At 39.2% G+C, this 12,451-nt stretch overlaps 1 long non-coding RNA gene and 1 pseudogene across 1 annotated transcript in view; one reads left to right on the top strand and one right to left on the bottom strand.

The window, feature by feature from the left end:
- LOC144338502 (uncharacterized) overlaps window positions 1–12,451 on the top strand; it is a 68,648-nt gene that overhangs the window by 20,829 nt on the left and 35,368 nt on the right. The window lies entirely within an intron of this gene.
- LOC100430109 (BAG family molecular chaperone regulator 1 pseudogene) lies at window positions 2,061–3,150 on the bottom strand (annotated as a pseudogene).

The raw sequence follows: 12,451 nt of genomic DNA, 5'->3' as shown, positions 1-12,451 counted from the left end.
CTGTGAAATTTTCCCTGACCAACTCAACCCAGTCATCTGGCATGGATTCACCTTGCTTGTTTGTTTGTTTGTTTGTTTGTTTTGTTCTCCAAATATTTATTGAGGTCCTACTATATACAAGACAATGTACTCGAAATAATGCTGTTAACAAGACAAAGAAGCTCCTTAACCTAAGGAACATACAGTCTAGTGTTAAAGGCAAATACTAACCAGATAATTCCACAAATAAGCTATCATGAACTATGGTGAATTCTGTGAAAGAAAAGTTATGGGTAGCCATGAAAAGACCTCATCTGGGGGCCTGATATGGTCTCAAGACAATAGGCGAGGTCTCCATGGAAGAGACTTTGAGTTACATTCTGAAGGATGAATAAGAGTTATGTACACAAGGGGTGGGGGTGGAGGAAGGATGGTGAGGAGCTGTCCAAGCAGAAGTAGCAGCATGTGCAAAGACCCCCAGGTAGGAGAGGGCACAGTGCATCTGAGGACCCGAAAGAAGACCAGAGTGGCTGACAGCAGAGAGCAAACAGGAGAGGGGCTTGAGATGAGGTGGGAGAAGGTGTAGGTAAGGACTTTGGCCTTTATCCTAAGAGAAGTAGTGAGCTATTGGAGGTTTCTGAGCAGGGGACTGATATGATAAGATTTGTACTTTATAATCACTCAGAGTGCCCTGTGGAGAATGAACTAGAGAGGGCCGGAGAGGAAGTGGAAAGACTAACATGGAAGATAAAGGTATAGGGAGAGGAATAGAGAGAAAATAAGAGAATGGGAGCATGTAGCCCTATGTTGGTTGAGAGGTAGTACAGTAGAGCATAAAAACAGTGGCTCTGAAACCAAACTGCCCAGCTTTGTGCCCTGGCTTTGCCACGTACTGTCTGACCTTAAGCAGATTACCTAAGTGTTCTCAGTTTCCTGATCTGCAAAACGGGGATAATACCTGTCTACTTCTTAGGTTATGTGAGGGTCAAATGATGAATATATATTTAAAAACTTAGAACAGTGCCCAGCACACAGTAACTTCTTATTAAATGTTGTGGCTACTCTGTTAAACACAAATTATGCCTAGAACCACAGAATGGTTTTTCTCACTAACCAAAACAAAAACAAAACATTCTTCTGCTTGATGATGCGCATTCAAACTGTTTTATTTATGTATTTGTTAACTTATTAATTTCTTAGAGATGAAGTCTCACTATGTTTCCCAAGCTACATGCAAACTCCTGGGCTCAAGCGATCCTCCTGTCTCAGCCTCCCAAGCAGCTGGGACTACAGGAATGTGCACCATACCTATGCTCAAACTTTTTTAATAACAGTGATATTGCAGGAGAGTCCACAAAATGGACAACAATGGCCTTGAAGGAAATACAGATCTCAGAAGGGTATTTTTAACAGAAATGCCCTTGAAGGAAGCACATGTCATTCCTGGGAAATTTATGGTTGGCTTCACCACCAGCCTGCTTTATTCATTGTGGCTCCCCCTCTTTGCCCTTCTTAAGCCATTGCTCTGCCTGGTTTTAAGCACGGACTCAGTCAACACTGGGTTCTGAATATTTTCTTGGGGACAAGGAAGTCCATGCATCAACCATAGGCTTCATTCCAGGACTGGCCCCCTGATATTTCATGTCTTGTAGTTTGTCAGGTCACTAAGAGGTAAGAACAATGCCTATAAGCCAATAACCCAGCCTGATGTTCTGGAATTAGGTCACCATGAGGGATACTTGGACTACTATGTGCCAAACACCTGTTCTAAGCCATTCTCAACATTCCTGACTATAGATGCAACCTCCTAGTGATTCTGGTTTTACATCTATGGGACTGTGTGATCACGAGCGAAAAAGCTCTTCTGTATCTGAAGACCAGGGTAGCCTATAAACCTAGAACTAGCTCAGGACAAAGGAGAGATCTCACCAGCCCAAAGAAAGCACCAGAAGGTCAAATAGCTGGGAAAACCTGGGCAGGGGAGGACCTCTCCAGAAAAAGTAGGCTGCTGGACCACACGGCCACAGAGACACAAGACACAATGAGAAAACAGACAAGCGCCCTACTCAAGATCACAAGGACAACAGTTTTTCACTGAGAACTGGGGTAGGAGTAGGAAAATTGGCAATAGGCCAGTTGTCCCTAGAATAAATCAGGTAAATTGTGCTCCAGAGAGGGCAGAGCTGGTGGTGGTGTTCTTCAGGGCAGTACAGCCTCTTTCTGTCACACCTTACTTGGCCAGGGCCAAGTTTGTAGACTACAGCTGCCGGGTCTCCTGGCAGATGTTCTGCTCCACTGTGCCACACTCAGCTACGAACGCCTGAACTTTTTTTTTTTTTTTTTAACTAAACCTTTCCTTTTTGATCTATTGTCTTTCAAATTTTCTGGCAGGATCAGTGTGTCGATCTCTTCCAAGATCTTCATAAACTGTTTGGTTGTGGCTTTTCCTCTCCTATCAAGTTTGCAGAGAGCTTCAGTTTGCAAATCCTTGGCCAGAAAACCTTGCTGGAGTCCAGTAAGCTGTTTATTCAACTCTTACAGTTCGTCAACTTTCTTCTCCACAGGCTTCACCAACTCTTTCAATTTCTTCAGTTCAACCTCTTCCTCTGGACTGTTCTTTTTCCCAATTAACATGACTTGGCAACCATTTTGTATTCCACATGCTGACAAAGGTATCTCCATTTCCTTCAGAGATGTTCCCTTAATTATGAGTTTCTGAAAAGACAGTAGAACCTCTGTGGCCTCTCTAACAACCTGGGTTAGGTCTTGGGCAATTGGTTCACTGCTGGACCTGCTGCAGGGTAACGTGACGGTCATGCTTCTCATTGCTCGGAGTGACGGTCATGCTGAGCTCGGCTGCCACCATTTCCTCCTTGGTCACCTTCTTGCTCCAGGCTGAGTGGGGGTGGATTTTTTTGTTCATCTGCAGTGAGCTTGGCCAGGGGGTCCAGGGTCTCCGACTGGTGAGATTCCTGGCCTAGCCAGGAGCCCAACCACTTCCAGTCTGGATTCATCTTCTTCTCTTAGTTCTTTTATGACTCCCACTAGACTGTAGGCAAATGGAAGCTGGAAGGCAGGTAGTACAGTGGTTGAGCAATGGGCTCTGGGCCAGACGACCTGTGGTTAAATCCTGCCTCCATTCTAACTCACCTTGGTCCAGTCCCTTCACCTTTCTCAGCCCCAGCTTATTCATCTGAAAAACCGGACATATATGCTCATAATCATAACACTACCCAACTTGTAGATTGTAGTGATGATTAAATGAGATAAACCATGAAAAGCCCTTAAGCTATGGCCCAGCACATGCTAAATGCACAATAGATGTTAGTTACTTTTATCAACTGTGTCCGAGCTATGCTAGTAACATCTCAAGCTTGCTTCTCAGTTTCGGTAAAACATATAACTTTAGATTCTAGAATCTCCTTTAATGAGCATTCCTCCCTCTAAATCGCTCCTATAGGAATAGGAAGTAAAGTGTAGGAATTTGCTCATTTTTCGATGTGATGTTCAGTGAGTAGGAGTGGAGAAAAAGAAAATGAAGGTGGACCACTCTCTCCTCAACCAAATAAGTAGAGCCAGCTTATTTAGGCCCTGAGATTGTTTTAATCACCATACTGCTAAAAAGCAGCCATGGCAGCATTTTAACCTCTTTCTCAGGAAGGACAAGCTGCACAAAGGGGTCGTTTTAGAAGTAAAACTAATTAACTACCGGCTGCTAGTCTGCATAGTTTCCAGTTCTTGGAAGTCTTCTCCACCCACTCTTCGCCCACACATCCTCCTCCTTCCACTTTGTGGTAGCCTTGGATATACCAGTGAGGAAGCAGGGACTGAACTGACACAATCAGAACTCTTGGTATCACTGAGGCCTTGACCTCTTTTGCACTAGGGCCTGTTTAAAGCTCTTGCTCTTCGGGTACCATTTACAGGACTCTTCCTCTCTGGAAAGAAGAACAGTCTTACAGGCTGAGTTATAAGTGCTACTTATTTAGAAAAGGGAAATATCTTTATTACACTCATGTCGTGTTATTTACCTCTGTAAGCCGTTTAGCCACCCTGATGAATAATGTATTCATTGCAATAATAATAAAGCAGGTACTAATCCCTGGGGGATTAGGGTGGGGCGGGACACACATTGGAATGAGTTTAGAATTAATGTAAGCTTTCTGCTTAGTGTAAACTCCCCAAGAAGCAAACATTCTCCTCAGGATTTTAGCAATTCTGATGGCTAAATTAGAGATCATAGGAGAAAGCAGAGAAAAGTCTGGATTTCACCAGAAAACCTCAAAAGCTTCCCAATTGTGCACAATGTCAGGTCAAAGTGAGGGAGACGTGGGTAGAGGCAGCTATTCTGAGATTTTAAATCAACCACTTATTACTGCTAAAAATGTGTACCCTGAATATCATAATGAGAAATATCACATACATCCAAATTGAGGGGCATTCTACAAAATAACTGGCCTGGAATTCTCAAAGTGTCAGGGTCAAGAAAGACAGAAAGACTGTGGAATTATCCTAGGTTAACAAAGACTTAAAAAAAAAAAAAAAAAAAAAAGAATGACATCTAAATGCATGAACCTGCATTGGAGCAGGATATGGAAACAAAATACTATAAAGGACATTGAGACAATTGATAAAATTTGAAAATGGACTATGGAGTGGATAGTATTGTATCAGTGATAAACTTCCTGGCTTGAATAACTGCATGATGGTTAGATAAGGGAATTTTCTTGTTTTTTGAAAACACACACTATGAAAAAGATACTTGCACATGCATGTTTATAGCAGCACAATTTGCAATTGCAAAAATATGGAACCAGCCCAAATGCCCATCAATCAACGAATGGATAAAGAAATTATGTGTGTGTGTGTGTGTGTGTGTGTGTGTGTGTGTGTACATACATACTACTCAGCCCTAGAAAGGAGCAAATTAATGGCATTTGCAGCAATGTGGATGGAACTGGAGACTATTATTCTAAGTGAAGTAACTCAGGAATGGAAAACCAAGCATTGTATGTTCTCACTCATAAATGGGAGTTAAGCTATGAGGATGCAAAGGCATAAGAATGATAGAATGGACTTTGGGGACTGAGGGGAAAGGGTGGGGGGGGTGAGAGATAAAAGACTGCAAATCGGGTTCAGTGTATACTACTCGGGTGATGGGTGCACCAAAATCTCCCAAATTACTACTAAAGAACTTCCTCATGTAACCAAATACCATCTGTTCCCTAAAAACCTATGGAAATAAAAAAAAAAATTAAACAAAGAAAACACACACTAAAGTATTTAGTATGGCTGGGCACAGTATCTCTAACTTGCTTGCAAATGGTTAGGAAAGCAATTGGTAAATCTGGATGAAAGGTAAACCGGAGTTCTTGTACTATTATTGCAACTTTTCTGTAAGTTTGAAATTATATTCAAATAAAAAGCTGTCCCCCAAAAAAATCAATCTCAGATAATTTAAATCAGACTGACTATTTCTTGGGACCCAGTTGCTCGTGGCTATACTTTCTCTGTGTCTGGCAACATTTCTGTCACTTCCTTTTGCCAGGGGTGGAAACTCTGACAGAGAATTAGGTTTGTTTTATGTCAGTGATTATTTGTCTCCTCTGATGGACTGTAAGCTCTTCTAGTACAAGAATTTGTTTTATTCATCTTCGTAACTCCTGCATCTACCATGGTACCTAACTTATACTAAGTGCTCTAAAACAATTTGTTGAATAAATAGTGTAATGGCTTTTAAGTGACCATTTGGACTTAGATTTCCAGTCGCAGGGCTTCATAAACGATTTAACCAACAGAAAATTCCATATTCTGTTTTTATTCCAAAATATAAATTATATACTTTCAGATTTGTTATCTAACTCTTATCCCCTAAAAGTACGTCAACAATTTTTTTAGAAGAGAGAATAGCCAAAACAAGGAGGCAGAGAAAAGGAAATCCTATTATTTTATTGCTACACAAGTGATATTGCTGCTGGATTAAGTATTTTAATTTTTCAGGGCTTATAGTTTATATCTTCAAAGGAGGATCTGGGTTTCTTGCTTTTCAGTTGAAAAAATCTATTTCTTTTAGCCATTATATACATTTGGGACTATGCAGAGCTTCAGGATTTAAGATTCTTCTCAACCTGAAAGGTCACAGAGAGCATGATGGAAGATCGAGTTTGCTTTTCGGTTTTAGTCTCTTCTTCTATTCAGCTCCCATTTCACACTTGTGAGTGCTATCAGTACCTGTACATATAATCTTATTCTTTTGGGCCCTTCTCTCATCACCTCACAGAAGCATCTAATGATGTTCAGAACTTCTCTGATGTTCACAGTTACACCTCAGTATTATTACAAGCTGACCAAATGCTCACAGCCAGGCCATTTTTTTTTTTTTTTTTTTTTTGTCCTGTGGGACATAAACAATCTCACAGAATACCAAACACAGATAAACATACCCTGAGACCATTAGAAAATGAAACAAAACAAGGTCACTTCATAATTTTGTCTAAGCCCAAACAAAATCCAAGCCACTATGCCTTTCACAACAGACCTAATCATAGGATTGCCCCCACTTCTGACAGCATCTGATCGAGAGCAAATCCCTGCTTCTTTGTTCCCCTCCCCATCATCCATCCAAAGTCCCAACTTTATCATAGTTTCTTTCTAACACACTCTTACTGAGACTCTGTAAGGTCCACCATGATGTGTGTTTCTTCACTGCAATGAGTAAAAACCCATGTTGTTGAATTATAGCCATGTTCCTGGTCATACTTGGCTGAAGAGCATTGACACACTATTCTGGGGAATATTCTTCCTGACCACACATTCAATCTATAAATAGTTGAGGGGTATTTTCGAGTATCCAAAGAGAGTATGTCCAACTCCTTGTTTCATTTAATCAGAAAGTATCTATTGGTAACATTCATTAATTCATTCCAAAAGTGTTTATTCAGCATCGACTCCATAGCAGGCACTGAACTGGGTGCTTTGGATAAAGACACATTACTTTCTCAATGAGCTCACATTCTGATAGGCAGGACTTCAGTACAGTATGATAAATTGTATAGTAGAAGTAAGAACCAGGTAGTGGTTTGCAAAAGAGGGCATGATTACTTGGGGAAAACTTGGAATACTTTAAGAAAAAAGAGCTGCTTAGCTGATCCTGACAGATTATCAGTGTTGACCCATTGGACAAGGGAGGAAGGGGTATTTTATGTAGAGAGAAGGCGCTTGAGGAATAGTTGGGATGCCTGGGATGAGAAAGTGGACTGTAAAGAAAAGTCTGGAGAGGAAGGCAGGGCCCCCCGATCATGAAGGGCTTAATGGATTTAATCTTGCAGTGGCAAGGAGCTCACCAGAATTTATGGGGTGAATCAACACAAATATAAGCTGTAGCCCCTGCACTCAAAGAGTTTTCATTGTTGTTGGTGAGATAAAACTCAAACATAAAAAACAACCAGAAAGCAACATAAGCAATATAAAATTGTAGCTCTCCGATCCTCTTGCTCTACCTAGAAATTTCCTGTAAAGAACTCCCATATCCATACAGTTATTTGCCAGAGGGCACTCTCTGGCCATGGGAGCATGCTTGGTTTTCCAGTAGGGTAGGCCAGAAGTGTCAAGTGTTAACTTCCACCCCATCCCTAATAGCGACCCTAAACCAATTAGGGATGGAAATGAGTGAATACATATCTGAGCATCCTCAGCAATCAGCAGGACATTTCTGAAGCATATTTTACCCAATATCTCAGAAGGGGCCAGTGACATTGAGCCCCAGTTGTCCACAGTAGTAACCCTTTCATTTACACCCAGAATATTGATTTTCCTTCTTTTCTTTTGCCATGCTTCCTAAGATTATACCCCCTCCTCCAATAAACTAATTGCAGTCAAATCCTTGCTCAAGGCCCACTTTTTCCAAACCTCATACAAAGACAAGGGTCAAGTATCAAATTATGTGTTACAGTCTCTATCAGCTCTAAGAACTTCTGGAATAACCCACTTTTTTCTTCCAACCAGCATGCCTCACCCTTCTGCCCCCACCACCTTTGCTCTATATGTTTCTCATTACCTTGCCCCTAGGTAGGTACCAGACTATCCTCAGGGTGTTGATGACCCCAGAGGATACTCAGCCTGTAAAGCCCCTACTCCCGTGAAAAGCTACTGCTTTTCTTCTAGTCTCATCTAGGTGAGTGAGTTGGCTGCCTCGCAACTTTCAAAAAAACTCGTCGCATTTTAGGGGCACTGAGACCAATGCCAGTCATTTCAGCTTCCTAAACATTCATAAATACAACAGCTGGGGCTTGGTAAACACATTTTTCCAGCTAGGGGTCACATGGAGTTCTATGAGTAATGATAGCTTTAGTGCTGGGCTTGGCCACAAATTTATTCATCTAAGTATACAGGGCATATACCTACTCAGACTCAAGAAGAACATTTGAGCCTATTTCTCTGAAGCAAATATTAATGAGCCGGTTATGTATTCTTGAGTCAGCTCACATTCCAATTATTATTAGCTGCTTACATCACTAAACTTGTATTTAGCATGACACCTGTTGCAAACAGGATCGTGTTTCTTTATGTCGGTAATAACAATTTAAATCTCTAGGATCAGTCACAATTTGACATTTAATTTATTTCTATTACAACATGGACTGGAAAAAAATCTTTTTGGCATTGTGGGATAGAGTAAGAAGCAAAACCAAAAACAGAAATTGGAATATGATACCCTTTTAGTAATTGGCCAAAGCTAGTAAGAACTTTGAGAATATATATTAAAACATGAAATTTAATAAGTTAGCAGATTATGAAATCAACATTTAAAAGTCAGTGAGGATGGTGGTTAAATGGGTATATATTTTTACTAAAACTCATTGAACTGTGTACTTAAAATCTGTGCATGTTGTTGCATGTAGATTAGACCTTGATAAAGCTGATTAAAACTCACGTATACAAACAATGAAGTTAGAAAATATAATGTAAGAGAAGACGTCATTTTAATGGCAAAGGATAAACCAAAATAAGTAAAATACGATACCTAGGTGAAAACTTACTTTAAAAACTTTCAGAACCTACATGAGGAAAACGAAAACACATTTCTGAAATACATGAAAATGCCCATGAACAAATCAAAAGACATACCATGTTCTAGGTTAGGAAGATTCATTATCATGAAGGTGTCAATTCTTATAAATTTGCAAACTGACTGAATATTTAACAATATTAAAGAATTATTAATTTTTATGTGATAAAGGTATTACAATTATATTTTAAAATGTTTAATCTTTTAGAGATAGATCTTCAAGTATTTATGAATAAAATAATATAGTTATCTGGGGTTTGCTTCAAAAGAATCCAGTAGTGGGGAGAGGGCGGAAGTAGATGAGAATGTAGGTGAATCAAGATGGTCATGCGTTTATAACTGTTGAAACTAAGTGATAGTACAAAACAGTTTATTATTCTACTCTCCTTAGTTCTCCATATGATTTAATTTTTTATATTAAAAATTTAAATAAAGTATAATCTGTTTTTAAATAAAGTATATTTATAGACATAATTAATAATTTTCTATTTCTCTCCTTGTTGACCAAAGAAACAAAACCTCAAATATAAATCAGTATCTTCCAAAGCCAAAACAAAAAGAAAGAAAGAGGGTGGAAGAAAGAGAGGAAGGAAGGAAGGAAGAAACAAAGGAAGGAAGAAAAAAATGTGTTGTCAAATAAGGTTACAAAATATTGCAGACTTTTTATTTTTTACTATCATAGATTCACAGTACATATTAGCCAGTAGTTCTTTCTAAAATTTATTAATTTTAATTTTTTTGTGTGTGACAGGCTCGCTCTATTACTCAACTCGAGTGCAGTGGCACAATGTCGGCTCACTGCAATGTCTGCCTCCCAGGCTCAAGCCATCCTTCCACCTCAGCCTCCCAAGTAGCTGGGACTACAGGCACGTGCCACCACACCCAGCTAATTTTTGTATTTTTTGTAGAGACAAAGTTTCACCATGTTGCCCAGGCTGATCTTGAACTCCTGGGCTCAAGCCATCCACTCACGTTGGCCTCCCAAAGTGCTAGGATTATAGACATGAGCCACCATGCCTGGCCAATTTTACTTTTTGATTGACAAAAATTGTATATATTTCTTCACGTACAAATGTTGTTTTGAAATATGTATGCACTGTAGAATAGTTAAATTGAGCTGATTAACATATTCATTACCTCACATGGTTTTTTAATGGTGAGAACATAAAATCTACCTTCAACAATCTTCAAGAATACAATACATTAATAACTACAGTCACCATGTTTTACAATAAATGTCATGAACTTATGCCTCAACAATCTTCAAGAATACAATACATTAATAACTACAGTCACCATGTTTTACAATAAATGTCATGAACTTATGCCTCCTGTCTAACTGAAATGCTGTCTCCTTTGACCAACTTCTCCCCAGTCTTTCCCTACCCTCTCCCTAGCCCCTGGTAACCACTGTTCTATTCTCTACTTATATGAGTTCACTTTTTTAGCTTTCAAGTATGAATGAGAACATGTGATATTTGCCTTTCTGTGCCTGGCTTATTTCACTTAACATAATGTCCTCCAGGTTCATCCCAGTTGTTGCAAATGGCAGGATTTAATTCTTTTCCATTATGTATATATACCACATTGTCTTTATTCATCCATCTGTTGATGCTTAGGTTGACGCCATACCTTGGCTATTGTGAATAATGTTGCATGGGAGTGCAGCTATCTTATTGACATACTGATTTCATATCCTTGGGATATATATCAAGTAGTGGGATTTCTGGATCATATGGTAGTTCTATTTTTGGTTTTTTGTTTTTGTTGTTGTTGTTTTTGAGACAGAGTCTTGCTCTACCACCAGTCTGGAGTGCAGTGACGCGATCTCGGCTTACTGCAACCTCCGCCTCCTGTGTTCAAGCAATTATCCTGCTTCAGCCTCCTGAGTAGCTGGGCCTACAGGCGCACGCCACCATGCCCAGCTAATTTTTGTACGTTTTTAGTAGAGACGTGGTTTCACCATGTTGACCAGGATGGTCTCGATCTCTTGACCTCGTGATCTGCCTGCCTTGGCCTCCCAAAGTGCTGGGATTACAGACATGAGCCACCGCTCTTTGCCTTATTTTTGTTTTTTGAGGAGCCTCCATACTGTTTTCCACAATGGCTGTACTAATTTATATTCCCACCTACAGTGTGTAAGTGTACCTCTTATCCCACATCTTCTCCAACACTTATATTTAATCTTTTTGATAATAGCCATTCTAACAGATGTGAGGTGATAGTTCATTGTGGTTTTAATTTGCATTTCCCTAATGATTAGTGACGTTAAGCATTTTTTTCATATACCTGTTAGCCATTTGTATGTCTTTTTTGGGGGGAAATGTCTATTCAAGCCCTTTGTTTATTTTTTTAATCAGTTTATTTGTTTTCTTGCTATTGAGTTGTTTGAGTGTGTTATATATTTTTGATATTAACTTCTTATTAGATGTATGGCTTGCAAATATATTCTCCCATTCTGTAGATTGTTTCTTCACTCAGTTGATTGTTTCCTTTGCTGTGTAGTTTTTTGTGTGATATTATTTCATTTGTCTATTTTTGCTTTTGGGGTGATATAAAAAATATCATTGCCTAGACCAATGTTATGGAGGTTTTCCTCTGTTTTTCTTCTAGTAGTTTACAATTTCAGATATGTTTAAGTCTTTAATCCATTTTGAGTTTATTTTTGTGTATGGAGTGAGATAAGGGTCTGATTTCATTCTTCTGCACATGGAGATCCAGTGGTTCCAACATCACTTATTGAAGAGACTGTTCTTTTCCCATTGTGTGTCTTGGCACCATTGTCTAAAATCAGTTTAACCAAGAAAGTGACGTATGTGTGCACTGAAAACTATAAAACATTGCTGAATGAAATTGAAGAAGACACAAATAAATGGAAAGATATCCTGTGTTCATAGATTGGAAGAACTAATATTGTTAAAATGTCCATACTATCCAAAGCAATCTATAGATTCAATGCAATCTCTATCAAAATTTCAATGACTTTTTTTTTCACAGAAATAGAAAAAAAACAACCCCTAATTCGTGTTGAACCACAAGGACCCCAAATATTCAAAGCAATTCTAAGTAAAAAGAACAAACTGGAGCATCACATTACCTAACTTCAAAATATGTTATAAAGCTGTAGTAACTAAAACAGTGTGGTATTGCCATAAAAAACAGACACACACACCAGTGGAACAGAATGGAGAGCTCAGGAATATAGCTGGTGATTCTTAATCAGGGTGAACATCAGAAATATCCAGAGAGTGATTATTTTTTGTTTCCTAAATCTTGGTGGGGCCCAGTCAATTCTAGCTTTTAAAAGTTCCCCAGGTGATTCTAATGTACATCTCTGAATGAGAGTCACTGATTGCAAGCATATCAAATGCCTAGAAAATTTCTGCAGTCAAGAAACTTGTTTGA

This window comes from Macaca mulatta, chromosome X, assembly GCF_049350105.2.
Source record: "Macaca mulatta isolate MMU2019108-1 chromosome X, T2T-MMU8v2.0, whole genome shotgun sequence".
Lineage (NCBI taxonomy): Eukaryota > Metazoa > Chordata > Mammalia > Primates > Cercopithecidae > Macaca > Macaca mulatta.
Note: the sequence above shows the minus strand (reverse complement) of the source record. Positions and strands in the feature narration are given on the sequence as shown.